The sequence below is a fragment of the Nycticebus coucang genome, chromosome 20 (genome assembly GCF_027406575.1).
Source record: "Nycticebus coucang isolate mNycCou1 chromosome 20, mNycCou1.pri, whole genome shotgun sequence".
NCBI lineage: Eukaryota > Metazoa > Chordata > Mammalia > Primates > Lorisidae > Nycticebus > Nycticebus coucang.
The window spans coordinates 11,801,448-11,822,893 of NC_069799.1; the positions used below are offsets into that span (position 1 = coordinate 11,801,448).

Here is a 21,446-nt window from a genome sequence, read left to right on the forward strand (position 1 = left end):
GTACATTTCCAATAGTCAGCTAAAGAAATTTCAAGATCTTATTCAAATGAATCTGTATTACTCTCCTCTGCTTGATACACAGTAACTCCATACACCTCATCATCTTCATCTGAGAGTTCTTGTCCTTCTTCACTAAGACTGTAATCTTCCGAATCAAGAGATTCAACTTCAAATTCTACGCTAAACCGATCTGAAACTGAATCCTGATCCAACCAGTCATCTGAATGTTCACTTACACCAGCATCAAGATCCGGGTGTGACAGTGTCCCTGGAGACTCACTCGGGCTGCTTCTTTCACAGCAGATTTCCCTGATCACACAGAGAGCCAGGCTTTCATCAAAGGAAAGGGAAATACTATCAGATCTGTGACATTTTCTCTGTCCTTCTCCAGACAATTCGTCTGAATTTTCTTCTGTCTCACTGATGGCTCTCCTTCTAGAATGAGGTAGATGGTCTAGAAATCAAATTTGAAGAGGAAGGTTTCTCTTCCTGTAGCTCTGGCACAGGATCCTTTTGATCACTCCCATCTTCAAGGTGACATTTGATCTCACTCACAGATATACCTGAGTCTGATAATTCCTGCTGATTGACTACTACCAAGTTTTTGTAGATCGTTGTATATATTTTCCTGTGCTCTTTCACAGAGAAGCTTGGCACTCCAAACAAATCTCCTAGAAGATCATTTGAACAATATACAATGTGTTGTTGCTTTTCATCATATAATCGTTTCGTCATAATATACTGGCCAAGATGAAATATAACGCTTTCTTTGTATAAGTGTCTTTTTATGCACCAACAGACTTTAACAACTTCAAAAGCAATGGTTTTGGTCTAACCAGGGTCTCCTGTTCCGAAGCTGGAATCTGTGAGGTGGTTACATCAGTAGATACAGACATGCTGGTATTGCACATTTGCCTTACAGAGGTTTTCACACCCGGAGTTATCGTGGGGGAGGGTCCCTCGAGGCTTCCCAGTTCCCTTCACCTGCGAGGCCCTGGGCCTAGGCAACCATTCCACTCTTGGGCCCCAGCCCGCAGGGAAGCCGGAACACACTAGTCCTGGGAGGAAGGGGGCTTCCGGCTGCAGGACCTGGGTAAGTAGGGTCAGGGCGGCCCCTCCGTTTCGGCATCTGGCTCCATCTTCCTTCCAGTCACACAGGCTCGCCCCGACCCCACACGAGCTCGCCAAGGCCCCGCGGCGCGCGCCCCCTGCCGTCCAGAGGGATGTGGCCCATCCGCGCCCTTTTGCTCACGCTCTTTTTTTCAAGACAGTATCACACTGTTTCCCAGGCTAGAGTGTCAGCCACAGCTATCTCAAACTTCTGGGTTCAAGCAATCCTCCTTCCTCATCTTGCTAAGTAGCTGAGACCACAGGCACTCATGACAACACCAGCGTATTTATTTATTTATTCATTTATTTTTTTGAGACAGAGTCTCACTATGTAGAGAGAGGTGCCTGGGTAGACTGCCATGGCATCAACAGTTTGAGGCTCATAACAACCTCAAACTCTTGGGATTAAGCGATTGTCTTGCCTCAGCCTCCCAAGTAGCTGAGACCACAGTCGCCCACCACATCGCCCAGCTATTTTTTTGTTACAGTTGTTGTTGTTGTTTAGCAGGCCTGGGCTGGGTTGGAACCCAGTAGCCTTGGTGTATGTGGCTGGCGCTGTAAGCCTTACAGGCGCCTAGCCAACACCGTTTTTTTTTTATATTTTTAGTACAGGTGAGCTCTGTACAGTTGCTCAGGCTGATCTCCAACTCCTGAGGTCAAGGGATCCTCCTGCCTCAGTCTACCATAGGTTGGGAGTATAGGCGTGGGCCACCGTGGTCAAGCTGGTCCTCTTTTCTAATTGTAACTGTACTTGTTAACCAACCTCTTCTGTTCCCATCTCCTCCATCAGTTTCTGGTGACCATTCTGTTTTCAGCTTTTATTATATCAACTGTCTTTTAAAATATTTCCAGATTCCACATATGAATAAGATTTTGCCATGGTTATTTTTCTGTTCTGTCTTATTTTACTTGACATACTATCCTCTATGTCCATTCATGCCTTGTAAATGATTGGAGTATATTTTTTTTTTTATGGCTGAATAGCGTTTCATTCTCTATATAACACATGATCCAGAACCATTTATCTTTTGTTGTGCACTTGGATGGATTTCATATCTTTGATATTGTAAATGTTACCATGGTAAACATCGGAATTTAGATTTTTTCTTTTTTTTGAAATAGAGTTTCACTTTGTCACCCTCAGTCCAGTGCTGTGATGTCATAGCTCACAGCAACCTCAAACTCTTGGGCTCAGGTGATTGTCTTGTTTCAGCCTCCTGAGTCACTGGGACCACAGGGCACCCGTCACAACACCCAGCTATTTTTTAGAGATGGGATCTTGCACTTGCTCAGACTGGTCTCAAACCTGTGAGCTTAGGCAATCCACCTGCCTTGGCCTCCAAGAGTGCTAGGATTGCAGGCGTGAGCCATTGTGCCCATCTTACCTATTTTTCTGACATACTGATTTTCTTTCCTTTGTGTATATACCTACTAGTGAATTTGCTACATTTAAAGTAGTTATATGTTTAATTTTGGGTGGAAACTCTATACTGCAGTAATTTATAGCCCCACTAACAGAGCATAACTATTTCCTATTCTTCACTTTCTCATCAACTTGATTTTTTTGTTCTTTTGATTATGGCCATTTTAACTGATACGCATTGTCATTTGGACTTAACATTTCCTTGAGGATTAGTAATATGGAGGAACTTTTCACATACCTATTTGTAATCTCTATGTCTTATTTTGGGAAACGCCTGTTGAGCTTTTTCATGCTTTTTAAAAATATTTCAAAATATATACTAAACGGGTACAAATAATTTTGGTTACATGGATCACGTTTATAATGCTCGAATTGTGGTTACAAGTGTGCCTGTCATCCATATGGTGTTCACTGTACTTGTTAGGTAGGTTCTTGCCTTTCTCCTCCTGCCCGTCCCCCAGATTGATTTCCTTTGGGTTTGACTCCCCTCTATGCGCAAGGATTCTCATTGGAGAGTTTTGATTTGATAGTGAGTACAATGTGGTGTTTGTTTTTCCATTCTCTACATCACTTAGGATAATGATCTCCACTTCCATGGAATTAATTTACTTAATTAATTCACTTAGGATAATGGTCTCCACTTCCATGGAATTGTTGCCGAAGGCACTAAGTCATCATTCTTCCTGGGGGAGGAGTATTCCATGGCATACAATGTGCCACATTTGGTTAATTCACTGATGAACTGACGAACATTTGGGTTGATTGCACATCTTTGTAATTGTAAATTGTGCACAGTAAAACATTACAGTGCTGTTGTCTATTTGATAAAATGACTTTTTTAGCTTAGATAGATACCCAGTTGTGGAATTGCTAAATTAAGTGGTACGTCTGCCTTTTTCATACTTCTTTGAGTTCTTTGTACCATTTTCCAGAAGGGCTGTACTAATTTGCAGTGGCATGAACAGGATTTAATAAGCATTCCTCTCTCTCTGCATTTGTACCAGCGTCTATTGTTTTTGGACCGTTTAATAAAAGCCATTCTAACAGGAGTAGGTGGTATCTCATTGTGGTTTTAACTTACATTTCCTGATAGATAGTGATAGTGAGCATTTTATATGTTTATATGTTCCTTTGAGAAGCCATTATTCATGTCTTTTGTTTACTTTTTGGTGAGATTTTTTTGTTTGTTTGGTTCAGATTCTCGTTGTTAGCTTTTTACCCGGTGTATATATGGCTTGTGAATATTCTCTCCCATTCTGTAGGTTGTTTATTTACTCTATTGATCACTTCTTTGTGCAGCAGCCCTTTAATTTAATCAAATCATGATTGTTTTGTTGTTGCTGTGATTGCATTGAGGGAGGAGGGTTCATAAATTCCTTGCTTAGGCTGACATCTAACATTTTTCCATGATTTTCCAACATTTTCCATGATTCTGTGGTTTCATTCCTTATGTTTAAGTCTTTTATGCATTTTGAGTTAATTTTTGTGAGTGGTGTAATGTACAGATCTTGGTTTACTTTTCTGCATGGGGCTGTTCAATTTTCCCAGCACCATGTACTCAATAGGAATTCTTCCCCCAGTGTATACTGTGTCTACTTTGTTAGAGATCATTTGGCCGTATGTGGATGGTCTTACAACTCAAGTTTGTGTTCTGTTCCATTGAGCTTAAGTGTTTCTGTGCTGTTTTGGTTACTGTTGAGTTGTAGTATAAAGTTTGGTAGTGTGATGCCTCCAGTTTTGTTCTTCGTGGATAAAATTATTTTGTCTGTTCACACTCTTTTCTGGTTTCAAATGAAGTGTAGAATTAGTTTTTCTAGATCTGTGAAAAACGACTGTGGTTCTTTGATGAGGATAGCATTCCATGTTTAAATCATGTTGGATAGTATGGATTATAACAGTGTTGATTCTGCCATTCCATGAACATGATATGTTTTTCTATTTTTTGCATCTGTGATTTCTTTTTCCATAGTTTTGTAGTTCTCTTTTTAGAGATGTTTTACCTCTTTGGTTAAGTATATTTCTAGATATTTTGTTTTCTTTGTAGCAATTATGTATGGTATTGAGTCTTTGATTTGATTCCCAGCTTGACTGTTGCTGGTGTATTGCAATGCTAGTGATTTGTATTCATTGATTTTGTAACATGAGACTTTGCTGAATTTATTTGTCAATTTCTGGAATCTATTGGCAGAATCCTTAGAGTTTCTAGTTATAAGATCATATTGTCAAAAAGTGATAATTTGATGACCTCTTTTTTGATTTGTAAAGCTTTTTTTTCCCTCTTTTCCTTACTTTCGTTTTGGGGTTTTTTTTTTTTGTTTGTTTGTTTGTTTGTTTGTTTTTTGAGACAGAGTCTCACATTGCCGCCCTTAGTAGAGTGTGGTGGCGTCACAGCTGACCGCAAACTCAAAGTCGTGGACTCAAGTGATTCTCTTGCCTCAGCCTCCCAGGTAGCTGGAAAGCAGGCGCCTGCCATAACACCCAGCTAGTTTTTCTATTTTTGGTAAATGGAGGTTTGCTTTTTTTATTTAGGCTGGCCTAGAATGCCTGATTACCTGCTTCAGCCTCCCAGAATGGAGAATTACAAGCACGAGCTACAGCTACCTGCCTACCTTCACTTTTTTCTCTTGTTTGTATGCTGTGGCTAAGACTTCTACCAGTATGTTAAGTGTGAGTGATGTCAGTGGGCATCCTTGTCTTGTTGCAGTTTTTAGTGGACGTGCTTTCAACTTTCTTCATTCAGTACGATTTTGACTGTGTGTTTGTCATAGATGGCTTTCATACTTTTTCAAAATTTTGAGACAATGTCTCTGTCACGCTAGGCAGAGTGCTCTGGTGTCATAGCTCACAGCAGTCTCAAACTCTTGGGCTCAAGAGTTCCTCTTGCCTCAGCCTTCCAAATAGCTGGGATTATAAATTCCCACCAAAATGCATATTTTTTTTCTTTTTTTGTAGATACAGAGTCTCATTCCATTGCCGTTGGTAGAGTGCAGTGGCATCACAGCTCATAGCAACCTCCAACTCCTGTGCTTTGGTGATTCTCTTGCCTCAGCCTCCCGAGTAGCTGGGACTACAGGCACCTGCCACAACGCCCAGCAATTTTTGTTTTTGTTATTGCAGTTTGGCCAGGGCCAAGTTTGAACCCCCACTTTCAGTATATGGGGCCGGCACCATACCCACTGAACCACAGGCGCCGCCCGTCTTTTTCCTATTTTTAAAGAGACAAGGTCTCCCTCTTGCTCAGGCTGATCTTGAACTTCTGAACTCCTGATCCACCTGCCTTCGCATCCCACAGTGCTGGGATTCTAGGCATGAGCCACTGGGCCCAGCCTGATTGCGTCCTTTTTTATTTCTGATTGCATTTATTTGGGTCCTTTTCCTTCTGTTCCTGTTTAATGTAGCAGTAGATCTGTCAATTTTGTTTATCTTCTCAAATAACCGTGTTTTGGTTTTTTGATCCGTGTCAATTGGTTTTCAATTCCATGTGGTTCTGCTTTGACCGTGTTATTTCTTTTCTTCTGCAGGCTTTGGGTCTGGTCTGCTCTTCCTTCTCTAGTTCCTTAAGATGTGTCATTAGATTTTTGTTATGATCCTCCTGTGTTTTTGATGTACACGTTGAAGAGTATATATTTTCCTCTGGAGGCTGCTTTTGCTATATCCTATAAATTTTGATAGCTTATGGGGCGTCTTGATAGCTAAAGAGAGGTTCAAGTAATCTTTTACATTTTCATCTTAATTTCATCATTGATCCAATAATCATTCAGCAGCAGATTGTTTAATTTCTTTGACTTTGTGTAGAATTGTGTGTTTCTGGGTCATCCAGGTGGCTCATGCCTGTAATTATAGCACTCTGGGAGGCCGAGGCGGGCGGATTGCCTGAGCTCACAGGCTGGAGACCAGCCTGAGCCAGAGTGAGACCCCACCTCTAAAAATAGCCGGGCGTTTTGGCAGGTGCCTGTAATCCTAGCTACTTGGGCAGCTGAGGCAAGAGCATTGCTTGGGCCCAAGATTTTGAGGCTTTATGAGTTAATGACACCATGACACCCTACCAAGGGTGACAAAGTAAGACTCTGTCTCAAAAAAACAAATTGTGTGTTCCCATTGGTGTGGATTTCTACTTTAATTCCTTTTCTTTTAATTCTGGGTGTTTGTTGAGCTTTTTGTTCTTGGATGTCTAAATCTCTGGCTAGACCGGGGACGTTTTCCTCAATTACTGCCTCATTTTTATTGTCTGGGCCTGGAGCATGTTCTTCACCCACAGTGATGTCTGTGATTGTTACCTTTAGCCGTGTTACATAAGCCCATATTTCTCACAGCCTTTATTAGCCCTCTTATTCCTCTCTTCTTTGTCTTTTCTTTTTAAACAGAGTCTCACTCTATTGCCCTGGATGGAGTGCCATGTCATCAAAGCTCAGAGCAACCTCAAACTCTTGGCTTGAGCAGTCTTCTTGCCTCAGCTTCCCAAGTAGCTACAGGCACCTGCCACATTGCCCAGCTAGTTTTTCTATTATTAGAGACGGGGTCTTGTTCTTACTTCGGCTGTTCTCAAACTCCTAAGCTTAAGTAATTCCCCTACCTTGGTCTCCCAAAGTCCTAGGATTACACCCGGCTCCCGTTTATTATTTTTGATTGTGTTAATTTGTAAGGGTTGTCAAGTTCCGAGATTCTTCTGTCTGTGATAGTCTATTGTATAAACTTTTCATTGTTTTTGTTAAATGCTTTTCCTTCCAGAATTGTATTTGTATTTTTTTAATATGTCGACATCTGTCGACAATTCATTTCCTGAATTGTTTTCTGGTTTGTTTGAGTTGGTTTTCCATTTATTCTTGGATTTTGTTTAGCTTCCTTACAGCTCATACTTGGACCTTTTTGTCATTTCAGTGTTTTCATTTGGTTGATATCTATTGCCAGAAAGATGGTGTTCCATCTTTGGGGAATGTTCTGTCGTTCTTATTTTCCTATTTCTGGAGTTCTTTGACTAATTTCTTGTCATCTGGGCCAGCTGTTGCTTACATTTTCTTTTGTTTAGATAAGGCTTTTTATTTGATTTACAAGTACAGGTGTGTCTGTAGCATATGTTGAGTCAGAACCTCTGGCTTTACTTGGGTCCTTTGCTGGTGGTCTAGGTTCCGTACAGTGCCTCATTTCTAGAGGTCCTTGGTGTGGTGCTTTTCTCAGTTACCAGTTGTGTGTAGCCTATAACACTGGTGATCTATGCATGTGAGCACGTTCCCTGTATTTCTTTTAAGGAGATGAAGGAGTCCTTTGAAATCCTTTCTTCTGGGCGGTGGCTGTGGCTCAAGGAGTAGGGCGCTGGCTCCATATACCTGGGGTGGCGGGTTCGAACCTGGCCCTGGCCAAAACTACAAAAAAAAATCCTTTCTTCTTTCCACGCCCTGTCTTTCATGCATTTTTAAATTAGTTATATGTTTTTTGATCTTTGGAGTTCAATTTTTGAGTCCTTTTGTATATGTTATGGACATTAACTTTTTAAATTTTTTTTGAGACAGAGTGTCACTATGTCCCCCATGGTACAGTGCCATGACCTTACAGCTTACAGAAACCTCAAACTCTTAGGCTTAAGCAATTCTCTTGCCTCAGCCTCCCAAATAGCTGGGACTACAGGGGTCTGCCACAACAACCGGCTATTTTTTTTGTTTTTTGATTGTAGCTGTCATTGTTGTTAGGCATTCCCAGGCTGGGTTCGAACCTGCCAGCTCTGGTGTATGTGGCTGGGTGCCCTAGCCACTGAGCTACAGGCACTGAACCTGGACATTATCTTTTTTATCACACGTATAAGACAAGAGTATTTCATATATTTGGAAGTTCTGATGTTACATGTATATATGTTGCTACTTGTGAAAACATCCTGGCCAGTGGACCACATTAATTAGATAATCCTCTTTTTGTAATTTGATACACTATGTTTGACTGAGTCTCAGTCTGTCACTCAGTCTGGTGTGCAGTATCAGGATCACAGCTTTTGTCAGCCTCTAATTGCCAGTTTCAAGCAATTCTTTCACATTCTTTTAAGAGGCTGAGACTATAAGCATGTTCCACCAGACCTAGCAAATATTTTTTTTTTTAGTTTGTTTAGAAATAGTGTTTTTCAGCTCAGTGGCTGTAGCTCAGTGAGTAGGGCACCAGCCACATACACCGAGGTGGGTGGGGTTAAGCCTGGCCTGGGCCTGCTCAGCAGCAATGACAGTTCCAACCAAAAAATAGCTGGGTGTTGTGGTAGTCATCTGTAGTCCCAGCTACTTGGGAGTCTGAGGCAAGATAATCGCTTAAGCTCAAGAGTTTGAGGTTGCTGTGAGCTATGACACCACCGCATTCTACTGTAGGTGACACACTGTGACTCTGTCTCAAAAAAAAATAAATAGTTTCCTCAGGCTTTTAGCCTCAAGTTTTCTTCCCATCTCAGCCTTCCTAGTCACTGAGATCATAGGCATGAGCCACCGTGGGTGGTGAAAAAATACATGTTACATCAACAACGGTCACAAGTGTCACTTACAATACATGTTCATATAACTATAAGCATGAGCTACCATGTCCACCCATTTTTTTAATCTTCAGTTGTGATAGAATGTTGTCATTATTTAGGCTCCTCTCCAACTCCTGGCTTCAAGCTACCTCCCTCTCTGGCCTGACAGAGTGCTAGGATTTCAGGAATTAGCCACCATACCAAGCCACTTTGGGTATTTTGATTGTGATTACAATACCTATTGCATAAATTTAAAAATATATATAACAATCTATTCTAAGTTGATAGCTTTCTAAGTGTCACTTGTGACCATTGTTGATGTAACATGTATTTTGTCTGTGATGGTATTTGACTTTTCATTCAGTAGCTTTAATCCATTCTTCCCTTTACAGCCCATGTGTCCTTAGACATAAGAGTGTGTTTTTGTAGAATATGCAAGTGGATCTTATTTTGAGGGTTTTTTTTTTTTTTTTTTTTGTAGAGACAGAGTCTCACTTTATGGCCCTCGGTAGAGTGCCGTGGCCTCACACAGCTCACAGCAACCTCCAACTCCTGGGCTTAAGCGATTCTCTTGCCTCAGCCTCCCGAGTAGCTGGGACTACAGGCGCCCACCATAACGCCCGGCTATTTTTTGGTTGCAGTTTGGCCGGGGCCGGGTTTGAACCCGTCACCCTCGGTATATGGGGCCTGCGTCTTACCGACTGAGCCACAGGCACCGCCCTTTGAGGGTTTTTTTTAAGGTAATTTATATCTTTTATTTGATTTTGTATTTATATATACAGTGATCACTGCAATGGAACACGTTTATTTTTTATTGTTCCTTTTTTTTTTTTTTTTTTTTTGAGACAGAGTCTCATTTTATCGCCCTGAGCAGGGTGCTGTGGTGTCACACACCTCACAGGAACTTCCAACTCCGGGGCTTAGGCGATTCTCTTGCCTCAGCCTCCCGAGTTGCTGGGACTACAGGCACCTACCTGCCAGAACAACCAGCTATTTTTTTGTTGCAGTTTGACCAGGGCTGAGTTAGAGCCAGCCACCCTCAGTATATGGGGTGGACACCCTACTCACTGAGCCACAGGCGCCACCCATTTTTTATTCTTTTAACAATTTTGTTTCTGTTTTGCTCTGTCTTCCTTTTTGTATTGTTGTTGTTTGTATTGCTATGTTTAGATTTAATTAAATTTCCTTTTTTAATCTATTTGCTATAGGTATTTTTTTGAGACAGAGTATCACTCTGTTGCCTTAGCCAGAGTGCAGTGGAATGATCATGGTCACAACTTTTAATTCCTGGACTCAAGTGATCCTTCTGCATGAGCCTTCCTAGTAGCTGGGAATACAGTGCACATCAGCATGCCTATCTAATTATTTTTATCTTAAGAAAAGAAAGCAAACAATTTTGTTTGAGACTGAGTCTCGCTCTGTTGCCCTGGCTAGAGTGCTATGGCGTCATTGTAGCTTATAGCAATGGCAAAATCTTAGGCTCAAAGAATCATCTTGTCTCAGACTCCTGAGTAGCTGTTGTAACAGGCTTGTGCCACCATGCCCTACTAGTTTTTTCTTTCAATTTTTTATTTTTATTTATTTATTTCATTGAGACAGGGGTCCTACTTTGCTGCCCCTGGGTTGAGTACCATGGCATCTTTTTTTTTTTTTTCCCTAGAGATATAATCTCAAGGTGTCGCCCTGGGTAGAGTGCCGTGGCCTCACAGCTCACAGCAACCTCAAACTCTTGGACTTTCGCAATTCTCTTGCCTCAGCCTCCCAAGTAGCTGGGACTACAGGTGCCCGCCACAACGCCTGGCTATTTTTAATTGTTGTTGTTGCAGTTGTCGTTGTTGTAGCTGGCCCGAGCCAGGTTCGAACCCAGCAGCCTCAGTGTTTGTGGCTGTCGCCCTACCCCCTGGTCTTTGGATGCCGCCCAGTGCCATGCCATCTTAGCTAACAGCAACCTCAACCTCCTGGTTTTGAGTGATCCTCTTACCTCAATCTCCCAAGTAGCTTGAGAATATAGGTGCCCACCACAACACTGGGCTAGTTTTGTTGTTTTTTTCTTTTAATAGAGAGGCGGTCTTGCTCTTGCTCAGGCTGATCTTGAACTCCTGAGATTAGGCAATCCACCTGCTTCAGCTTCGGAGAGTACTAAGATTATAGGCATCAACTTGTGCACCTGGCCTCCAGTTAAGTTTTTTCAATTTTTAGTAGTGATGGGGGGTTTCACTGTGTTCAGGCTGGTGTCAAACTCCTAAGCTCAAGCAGTCCATCCACCTTGGCCTTCCAGAGTGCTAGGATTATAAGCATGAGACACACTGTTCACCCATTTTTTAAATCTTCAGTTATGATAGGATCTTATTGTTACTCTGGCTCCTCTCGAACTCCTGACTTCAAGCCACCTTCTGCTCTGGCCTGACCGAGTGCTAGGGTTTCAGGCATTAGCCACCATACCAAGCCACTATAGATATTTTTATTGGGATTACAATACATACTGCATAAAGTTGAAAATACATACATGAATTCTAAGTTGATAGCTTTTATTGCATACAAAAACTCTGCCTCCGTATATGCCCCATTGTATTTTGCTAATGTCTGAAAAATGTCGTCCTGCACATGTATCATGTCTCTATTAAGATTTATAGTTATGAGCATTTGTCTTTTAAAATTTTATATTAGAACTAAGAGCATTCTTTGCGCCATCATTATTATACTAACACATAAAACTTTCTTACCAGAGACTTTGATATTTTTACATGATTTTTGGTGCTATCTACCATCCTAATGCGTTTCAGTATGAGGAACTGACTCCCTTTAGCATTTCTTGTAGGGATAATGGACATGAATTCAGTAAATGTTTGTTGATCTGAGAAATTCTTTTTTTTTCTTTTCTCTCTTTGTGTCTCTCTTTCAACAGATGCCCTGTGCAAATATTCTTCATTTCTAATTCATTGTAAAGGACAGGGCATTTTTGGCAGAGTAGTTATCTTGGTTGACAACTATTATTTTCTCAGCACGTTGAATGTATCATCGTATACCTTTATAGCCTGCACGATTTTTTGCTGAAATATCAGTTGATCTTACAGAAGCATGTGTATACATGCAAGTCACTTTTTTTATTTTTATTTTTTTTTTGCACATTACTACTTTATTATACTGATCTGGAACAAAAATTAGTACAGTTATGCTTCAAATGAGTACTGAACCCACATGGTAAGACCATGATTCAGAAATCAGAAAGTGAAAGACACATCGGAACATGATTAAGAGGCATTTTACTGTCATAAAAGTAGGCCCAGGAAGGATTCTAAGATATACAAGATGTACTCCTGTTCCATAGAAATCAAGGAGTTTGTCCTGTATTAGAGTGACATCAGAAGGACTTATCTTCTGATGACCATATGTGGGACTATTTCAACTGCCATTAGAAACAACAGTGTTTATTTTGTATCATTTTTATATTTCTTACTTTTTTGTTTATAAAAGTAAATGCAGCACAAACTTAATTCAAGATTGATTCTGGCTAAGCACCTATGGCACCAGCCACATACACCTGAGCAAAAGATTGATCCAAATCTTCAGGAGCCAGCTCCTATGGTATCAGGGAATAAACAACTGTTTTTGTACATCACCTTGTAGGTTACATCTTCCCCTGGAATGGCTACAGTCACCCAGGCAGTGGCCTGATGCGGATGAGTACAGTGCTGGCTCCCAGAGCACAAAGCCTCCCTTGCTTCTTGTCACTGATCAGGCCAAGGCTAAGCAGGTCCCTAGTAAACACAGCACTGGGAAAAACCCAAGTCGCTGCTTCTCAACTCTTGGATAAGAGGAGTCTTCCCTGGCTTGGACTGAGAACCCATGCCCCAGAGTTGCTATCCTGACCAGAATGTGTGAAGGGAGTGAGTTCAGGAGAAAAGGTGACCAAGATAAAAATCGGAGCCACTCTTCCCCATCTGCAGCTACCAGATGTGGTCAGTGTAACTTGTGTGGAGACAGTGCAGAGGAATGGGAAGGTGCCAGGATGTTCCTTGGCCTGTGTTCTTTACCGTGCCCTGGGCAGCCACACCTTCCATGGCTTTACCGTCTCATTCTCCCATAGGAACTGCAAGAGCTTGATGAGCTTCAACTTGTTGTCTAATTCATACCTACCTGATAGCCTCTTCAATCAGATCCTCCAGATGCTTGACAGTTGCCCAAAGGCTGTTGCCATGGGCTGCAATCAATACCTGTTTCCCCTCTTTTATCTGGGGAACTATTTCTTCATTCCAAAAGGGCAGACTTCTTGCAATAGTGTCTTTTAGACTCTGATAGGAAGGTAGCTGGTGTTCAAGGAGACCTGCGTAACTATGATCCTTACTGATGTTACTGTAGAAGGGATGGGGGGGAGAGAGAGGCATCAGAGGAGTGCCTCTAGATCTTAACCTGGGCCTGATCATGCTTAGCCACAGTTACTGCCTTACTGAGGCCCAGGTCAAGATCTGTTTTTGTACATCACCTTGTAGGTTTCACCTTCCACTGGATGGCTAGAGTCACCTAGGCAGCAGGCTGATATGGATGAGCCCCCATAGTTCTGCTCATTGAAACACCCAAGTCCTCATTACAGGAAGCCACATCTGCCAGTGGCATCCAGCGCTGTCCAGAGGATCCACATCGATCTCTTCTGCACTGAGGCAAAGCAGGTGTCAAACTCAGGCACCAATCTTACCGTACCTGCTCTACTGTACTTTGAGAGCTCATGGCCTACCATGCTCAGGCTGGCTTCAAACCAGATGGTAAAGTAGTTCTCCAGGTTCTAGGTGCTCTTGCCAGGGTAGATCAGCATGAGCTTGTAGGCAGCCATGATAGTGGGCTGAGGATAAAATGCAACCAATTACCTTTTCATTTATGATTTGAAGATTCTCTAATTTTTCATTTTCTGATTAAAATGTATTTTACTGTGATTGTCTCTGTGTTAGAGTTGGCTAAGCTTCATGATACTTTGTGCGATTTTCTCCCTAAAATACTAAAATACTGAGTCATTATTCATATACTCCCCCCCTTTTTTCCTCTTCTCATTCTGTATCTGCCATTATCAGTATAATGGACTATGTGATTGTGTCCCTACACTCTCTTCATTTTATCTGTTTATTTTCCTATTTGGTCTCCTGAGTCTATAATATTAAATTACCTATTATCAGTATTGCTGTCCTTTTTAGTACATCAAGTCTGTTGTCAGCCTCCGCTCGTGCGTCTTTGTTCAGTTACTTTTCATCACATCCTTTGTTTTTATAGTTTTGATCCCTTTTTAGTAATCACATTTTGTTGATGCGTTCCTTCTGTCCTTTTGTGTGGTTATTGTTACTCATGTAGCTTTTTGGCCATCTTTAAGATAAATATTTTTACTGTTGTAAAATTAATTCATACATGCCCCCTTTTTTTTACTAAGCTGCCCTCCGTAGGGTGCTGTCATGTCATAGCTCACAGCAACCTCAAACTTTTGGGCTTAAGCAATTCTCTTGATTCGGCCTCCCAAGTAGTTGGGACTACAGGCACCTGCCACAACACCCGACTGTTTTTGTTGTTGTTGTTGTCATTGTTGTTTAGCAGACCTGTACAGGGTTCTAACCCCCTTGCTCTGGTGTATGTGGCTGGCGCTCTGGCCACTGAGCTATGGGTGCAGAGCCAAACAGAATGATGAGGATGTGTACTTCTGTAGTGTCACCTGTGTATTTACTTTCAACTTTAGGTTGGGCAATGTTTCTTTGATATATTGTAGGGTTTTTTTGTTTGTTTTTTTGTAGAGACAGAGTCTCACTTTATTGCCCTTGGTAGAGTGCCATGGCATCACACAGCTCACAGCAACCTCACCTCCAACTTCTGGGCTTAGGCAATGTTCTTGCCTCAGCCTCCCGAGTGGCTGGGACTACAGGCCCCTGCCACAATACCCAGCTATTTTTTATTGCAGTTTGGCTGGGGCCAGATTTGAACCTGCCACCCTTGGTATATGTGGCCGGTGCCCTACTTACTGAGCCACAGGTGCCACCTGATATATCATAGTTTTTATACAGATTTCGGTTATTCAAAAAAGTGGTACCTAGGCTTGGCACCCGCTGCAAAGTAGTTACAGTGCCAGCCACATACAGTGAGGCTGGTGGGTTCAAAAGCAGCTTACGCCAGCTAAATATCAATGACAACTGCAAGAAAAAATAGCCAGGCATTGTGGCGAGCGCCCTGTAGTCCCACCTACTTGGGAGGCTAAGGCAAGAGAATCATGGAAGACCAAGAGTTTGAGGTTGCTGTGAGTTGTGACACTACAGCACTCTACTGAGGGTGACATAGTGAGACTTTCTCAAAAAAAAAAAAAAAAAAAGTTCTACCTAGATTGGGTGTGGAGGTTCACTCCTGTAATCCTAGCACTCTAGAAGGCTAAGGCCAAAGGGTTGCTTGAGCTCTGGAGTTTTAGACCAGCCTGAACAAGAGTAAGACCTCATCTCTACTAAAAATAGAAAAATTAGACCAGTTTATGGCAGGTGCCTGTAATCTCAGCTAGTTGAGAGGCTGAAGCAGGAGTATCATTTGAACCTAAAAGTTTGAGGTTGGTATGAGGTGGGCCAGTGCCATGGCTCTCTGGCCTGGGCAAACAGAGTGACACTGGATTCAAAAAAAAATTTAAAAGGCACCTACCTGTCCTATTCTTTATGAACACGTTGTATAGAAAAAAATCTGGCTGATGGACGCAGTGGCTCACACCTATAATCCTAGCACTCTGAGAGGCTGAGGTGGATAGATAGCTTGAGCTCATGAGGTTGAGACCAGTCTGAGCAGAAGTGAGACCCCCATCTCTACTAAAAATAGAAAAACTGAGGGAAGAAGATTGCTTGAACCCAATAGTTGGAGGTTGCTGTGAACTATGATGCCATGGTGCTCTACCCAGGGCGACAGCTTGAGACCTTGTCTCAAAAAAAAAAAAAAAAAATTAAAATTTTAAAAAAGAAAATGAAAGAAAAAAAAAAGAAAAAAATCTGTTCATGTTCAGCCACACTATATATTCTGTGAGTTTCTACAACCTGCAGGCAATCTGTTTGTCTGCATTTTTTAGTTAAAAAGGATTCCTATGTTATTTTTTTTAGGCATTTAATCTTTTCCTTGGCAGATGTCTTTGTTAATGTCATCTCTGTGTTGCTGTAACAAGCATTCATCTTTTTTCATTGTACCCATTCTGTCCATTCTGTCATTTCAACTATTTCTCTATTCCCTTCAGCACTCTATGTTAAGGGAAACAATAAGCTATCTATATATAGCTCCAGAAAAACACAGACTATTGAACATATGTCCCATGCTTTTATTTCCTGAGGTAGAAACATGAAATTTAAAGATATTTTTCTCATTTTATTCTTCTATGCTGCAGAAAGGTAACAAACTTAATGTAGCTATTAATTTGACTTTTTGGCTTAGTGCTTGTGGGAGATATTGCAAACCGAATTGGTTTTCTTTTAGCATATACTTTTTTTTAAGTTCATATATCACTGCAGAAACAAAGGACTCAAGTGTTGATTTAGTCATCATAGTGATGTGCACAGGTTGGTATAATTGTGTATAAGTATTTAGTTGTTAAGTATTTTCACCAAAATGTAGTAATTGAAGTTTTAAAATAATTTAATATCTTTCAGATATGCTTCCCTGTTACGCCCGAGGCCTGTGGACAAAGGAGTGCATAGAAGCTCCATTCCCCAAAGTGGTAGTGGACATATTTGAGAGTTATGGTCTTGAAAATTTACACTTAAGAAAAGACTGGAAAAGTGTGACTGAGTATGAAGGGCAGAGTGCATGTTATGATGGGCATAAAAAATGGAGGAAAACAAATAGTTACAATCATATTACTGATATCAGAGGTCAAAAACATAAAACACCTTGGAGAAAAACTTCATATATGTTAGTCACTTTTTCTGAACCACATGTTTCTCAAAGTAAATATCAGTGTCAACCTTTGGGGCATAACTTGTTTTTGAATAGAAATTTGCGAAGTCTAAATAGTGACCTATTCCATGTTGCAAATTACGATATGGTGAATCAACTAAAATATAGAATTAGATTAAATGCTCAGTCAAATATTTCTGAAGATCTTGGATTTAAAAATGTAAATATTTCTAAATTTGATCAATTCGATGAGTCCTTTATTAAATATTTATTATTCTTCCACCACAATATATTACCTTCTTATCCCCAAACCTATAATGTTGATCAGTATGAAAATACCCTTACCACTTCATTGTTGCTTACTAAATATCAGGGAATAAATAATTGGGGAAAACATCACACTTATAATAAAAGTTTGATATTCTTTAGCCAGGGTCCTAGTTTAAATAATTTTCAAGATGTTTATATTGAAGACATAGCTAATAAATGCCGTAATTTTGAGAGAACCTTTTATCAAGGCTCTAGTCCTAGAAAACATCAGAAAGCTCATTTACCATTCAAGACATTCAAATGTAAAAAATGTAAGAAAATCTTTCTTCAATATTCAAAACTTATTCTCCACCAGAAGATCCATATTCAATGTAAGTATTACAAATGTATTAAGTATTTAGAACCTTTTACCCAGTCTTCAAAGCATACTATGTATGAAGGAATGCATTCTGGAAAAAAGTCATACAGATGCAATATATCTGAGAAAGTCTTTAATCAGTCATCAAATTTAAGAAAACATAAAATAAACCATAGTGAGGAGAAACTCTACAAATGTAGAGAATGTGGCAAAGACTTCAATGGTAGTTCACATCTTACTCAACATCAGAGCACTCATACTGGTGAGAACCCTTACAAAAGTAAAGAATGTGGCAAAGCCCTTAACCATAGTTCACATCTTACTCAATATGAGAACATTTATACTGGAGAGAAGCCCTACAAATGTAAAAAATGTGGCAAAGCCTTTAACACTAGTGCATACCTTACTCGTCATGCGGTAATTCATACTGGAGAGAAGCCTTACAAATGTAAAGAATGTGGCAAAGCATTTAACACTAGTACATACCTTACTCGTCATGAGATAATTCATACTGGAGAGAAGCCTTACAGATGTAAAGAATGTGGCAAAGCATTTAACAGTAGTTCATACCTTACTCAGCACCAGCGAATTCATACTGGAGGAAAACTATACACATGTGAAATGTGCAATAAGCCATTTATTCATCCTTCCAGTCTTATTCGGCATATGAGAATTCATACTGGAGAGAAACCTTACAAATGTAAAGAATGTGGCAAAGCCTTTAACACTACTACATACCTTACTCACCACCAGAGAATACATACAGGAGAAAAGCCTTACAAATGTAAGCATTGTAGCAAAGCATTTCGAACTAGTTCACACCTTACTGAGCACCAGAGAATTCATACTGGAGAAAAAATATATAAATGTGAAGTGTGTAGTAAGTCATTTACTCATACTTCAAGTCTTATTCGGCATATTAGAATTCATAGTGGTGAGAAACCCTACAAATGTCAAGAATGTGGCAAAGCATTTAACCGCAGTTCACATCTTACTCGACATCAGAACATTCATACTGGAGAGAAGACTTTCAAGTGTAAAGAATGTGGTAAAGAATTTAACTGTAGTTCAAATCTTACAAAACATCAGAAAATTCATAGTGGAGTGAAACCCTACAAATGTAATGATTGTGGCAAAGCCTTTAGCACTAGCTCATATCTTACTCTGCACCAGAGAATTCATACTGGAGAGAAACCCTACACATGTAAGGAATGTGGGAAAGCTTTTAGCCATAGTTCATACCTTACTCTGCATCAGAGAATTCATACTGGAGAGAAGCCCTACACATGTAGAGAATGTGGCAAAGCATTTTACCATACTTCACATCTTACTCAACATCAGATAATTCATACTGGAGAGAAGCCCTACAAATGTAAAGAATGTGGCAAAGGATTTAAAACTAGTTCATATCTTACACAGCACCAGAGAATACATACTGGAGAAAAACTGTACAAATGTAATATATGCAGTAAGTCATTTACTCATCCTTCAAGTGTTATTCGGCATATGAGAGTTCATACTGGAGAGAAACCCTACAAATGTAAGGAATGTGGCAAGGCATTTAACTGTCGTTCACATCTTACTCAACATCAGATAATTCATACTGGAGAGAAGCCCTTCAAGTGTAAGGAATGTGGTAAAGCATTTAATTGTAGTTCAAATCTTATAAAACATGAGAGAATTCATACTGGAGTGATGCCCTACAAATGTAATGAATGTGGCAAAGCCTTCACCTGTAATTCACATCTTACTCAACAAGAAATAATTCAAACTGAAGAGAAGCCCTACAAATGTAAAGGCTGTAGCTAAGCCTTTAACAGTAGTTCATATCTTACTCAACACTGAAGAATTTCATCATAGACAAAAAGTTTACAAGTGTAAAACGTAGTAAACCATTTACTTCTTCAAGTCCTGTGATGTATCTTTTTGTACTTCAGAGAAACTGTACAAATGTAAAGAATATGCCATTTTTTACACGTCTCTATGTTAGATAATTCATAGTAGAAAATCTCTAGACATGAAGAGTAAGGAAACATAAGTCTAATATATATGATTTAGAAATTACCAGAAGGGGGCGGTGCCTATTGGCTCAGTGAGTAGGGCACAGGCCCCACATACTGAGGGTGGCAGGTTTGAACACGGCCCCTACCAAACTGCAAAAAAAAAATAGCCGGGCCTCGTGGCGCCTGTAGTCCAAGCTACTCAGGAGGCTGAGGCAAGAGAATCATCTAAGCCCAAGAGCTGGAGGTTGCTGTGAGCTGTGATGACGCGTCACTCTACCCAGGGCGACAGAGTCAGATTCTGTCTCTCTATAAAAAACAAAAAAAGAAAAATTATTTGTACAGTTTCTCTGAAGTATAAGATTATAGGGAAAGAAAATTACAGATGAAATAAATGTAAGAAGAATTAAAACTCAAGGTTAATTGTATCATGTATTCACTTAAAAAAGGACTAAAACACACGTTGAAAAATTATACTACTAGATTATTACAGACAATAACCCAGAGTCACAGCAATTATATGACTTGTTCACATGCTTTATTTAATTTTAATTTCTTTTTTTTTTTTTTTTGAGGCAGAGTTTCACTTTGTCACCCTCAGTGGAGTGCCAGGGCGTCAGTTCACAGCAACTTTGGGCTCACGTGATTCTCTTGCGCCAGCTGCCTGAGTAGCTAGGACTCCAGGCACCTGCCACAGCACCAAATTTTTAGAGACAGAGTCTGACTCTGGCTCAGGCTTGACTTGAAATCCTGAGTTCCAGCAGTTCATCTACCTAGGCCTCCTAGAGTAGTAGAATGACGAGCCACTGCACCCAGCTGTGTTTACCTGTTGTTCTGGAGCAAGAATGTTGATGTGTGGACAGGTGTAGTCTATCAGGATTTTATTTGTATTCACAGTATTTGAGGTGTTGGAAAGCAAGTATGATGGATGTATTTCAACTCTCAAATCAGTTCATGCTGTGCCTTAATCTGTAGTGTTTATTATGTTTATTTTTTCCACATTAGGACTGTTAGATACTATTTCATATTAGGTAGACAACATTAATATCAATTTTTCCATGGATGAAGACAATCTAAAGGAAGATGCTATTTATGTTTGACTTATAAAACAGTGGCATGTAAGCATATGACATGTGTTTATGGTATTTTACTTTCAGTAAAAGTAAGAGGTCTAGCACTTTGGTAGGCTGAGACAGGTGTATTGCTTGGTCTCAGGAGTTGGAGACCAGCCTGACCGAGAATGAGACTAAGAGGAAAAGTCTGAATTTTGTCAATAGATCATTTTTCCAATTGCTCCTCTAACAGAAGGAAGTGACTAGCTAAAATACTGTCATGTCTTTGTAACAGAATGATGTAGAAGTTTTGAGTATAATTTGATGAGATAGAACACGTTGTACAGGGGTTGTATATTATTCAATACATAGAGATGAATATATTTTCAAAGGCATTAGAGAAAAATGAAGATTACTCCCATGTGGAATGTTGCAAATGTGTTGCATATCAACATTCACTGTCCTCCCTTTTTAAAGATTGTGAAATCCTAACTTAAAGATTTTAATGTGAGTGTAGTTGCATTGGATGTTCTTTTACTGTGTTTTGTACAGGAAGCCTATAGTGAATTTTCAGATTCTATTGAAAGAATATGTGTGAATATAATTGTTCTTATTAATAAAATTATATAATTTTTCATATTTTAACATTGATATGAAATGGTATCAGGCATCAGTCTTAAACTATTTCATTATATCCAAACTGGGGTTAATATATGGAAAGAAGGCTGGGTGAAGTGGCTTATGCCTATAATCTCAGCACTCTGGGAGTGTGAGGCAGGAGGATTGCATGAGCTCAGGAGTTCAAGATCTGCCTGAGCAAGAGTGAGACCTTGTCTCCACTAAAAATAGAAAAACTGGAGGAGCTGAA

The 21,446-nt window shown here is 40.2% G+C and overlaps 2 pseudogenes across 1 annotated transcript; both read right to left on the reverse strand.

The window, feature by feature from the left end:
• LOC128572690 (E3 ubiquitin-protein ligase Mdm2-like) lies at window positions 1-911 on the reverse strand (annotated as a pseudogene). Its single transcript, XR_008376233.1, has one exon. The product of XR_008376233.1 is annotated as an E3 ubiquitin-protein ligase Mdm2-like (transcript).
• Window positions 912-1,150: 239 nt separating this feature from the next.
• On the reverse strand, window positions 1,151-13,749 carry LOC128572443 (phosphoglycerate mutase 1-like; annotated as a pseudogene).
• Window positions 13,750-21,446: the final 7,697 nt, after the last annotated feature.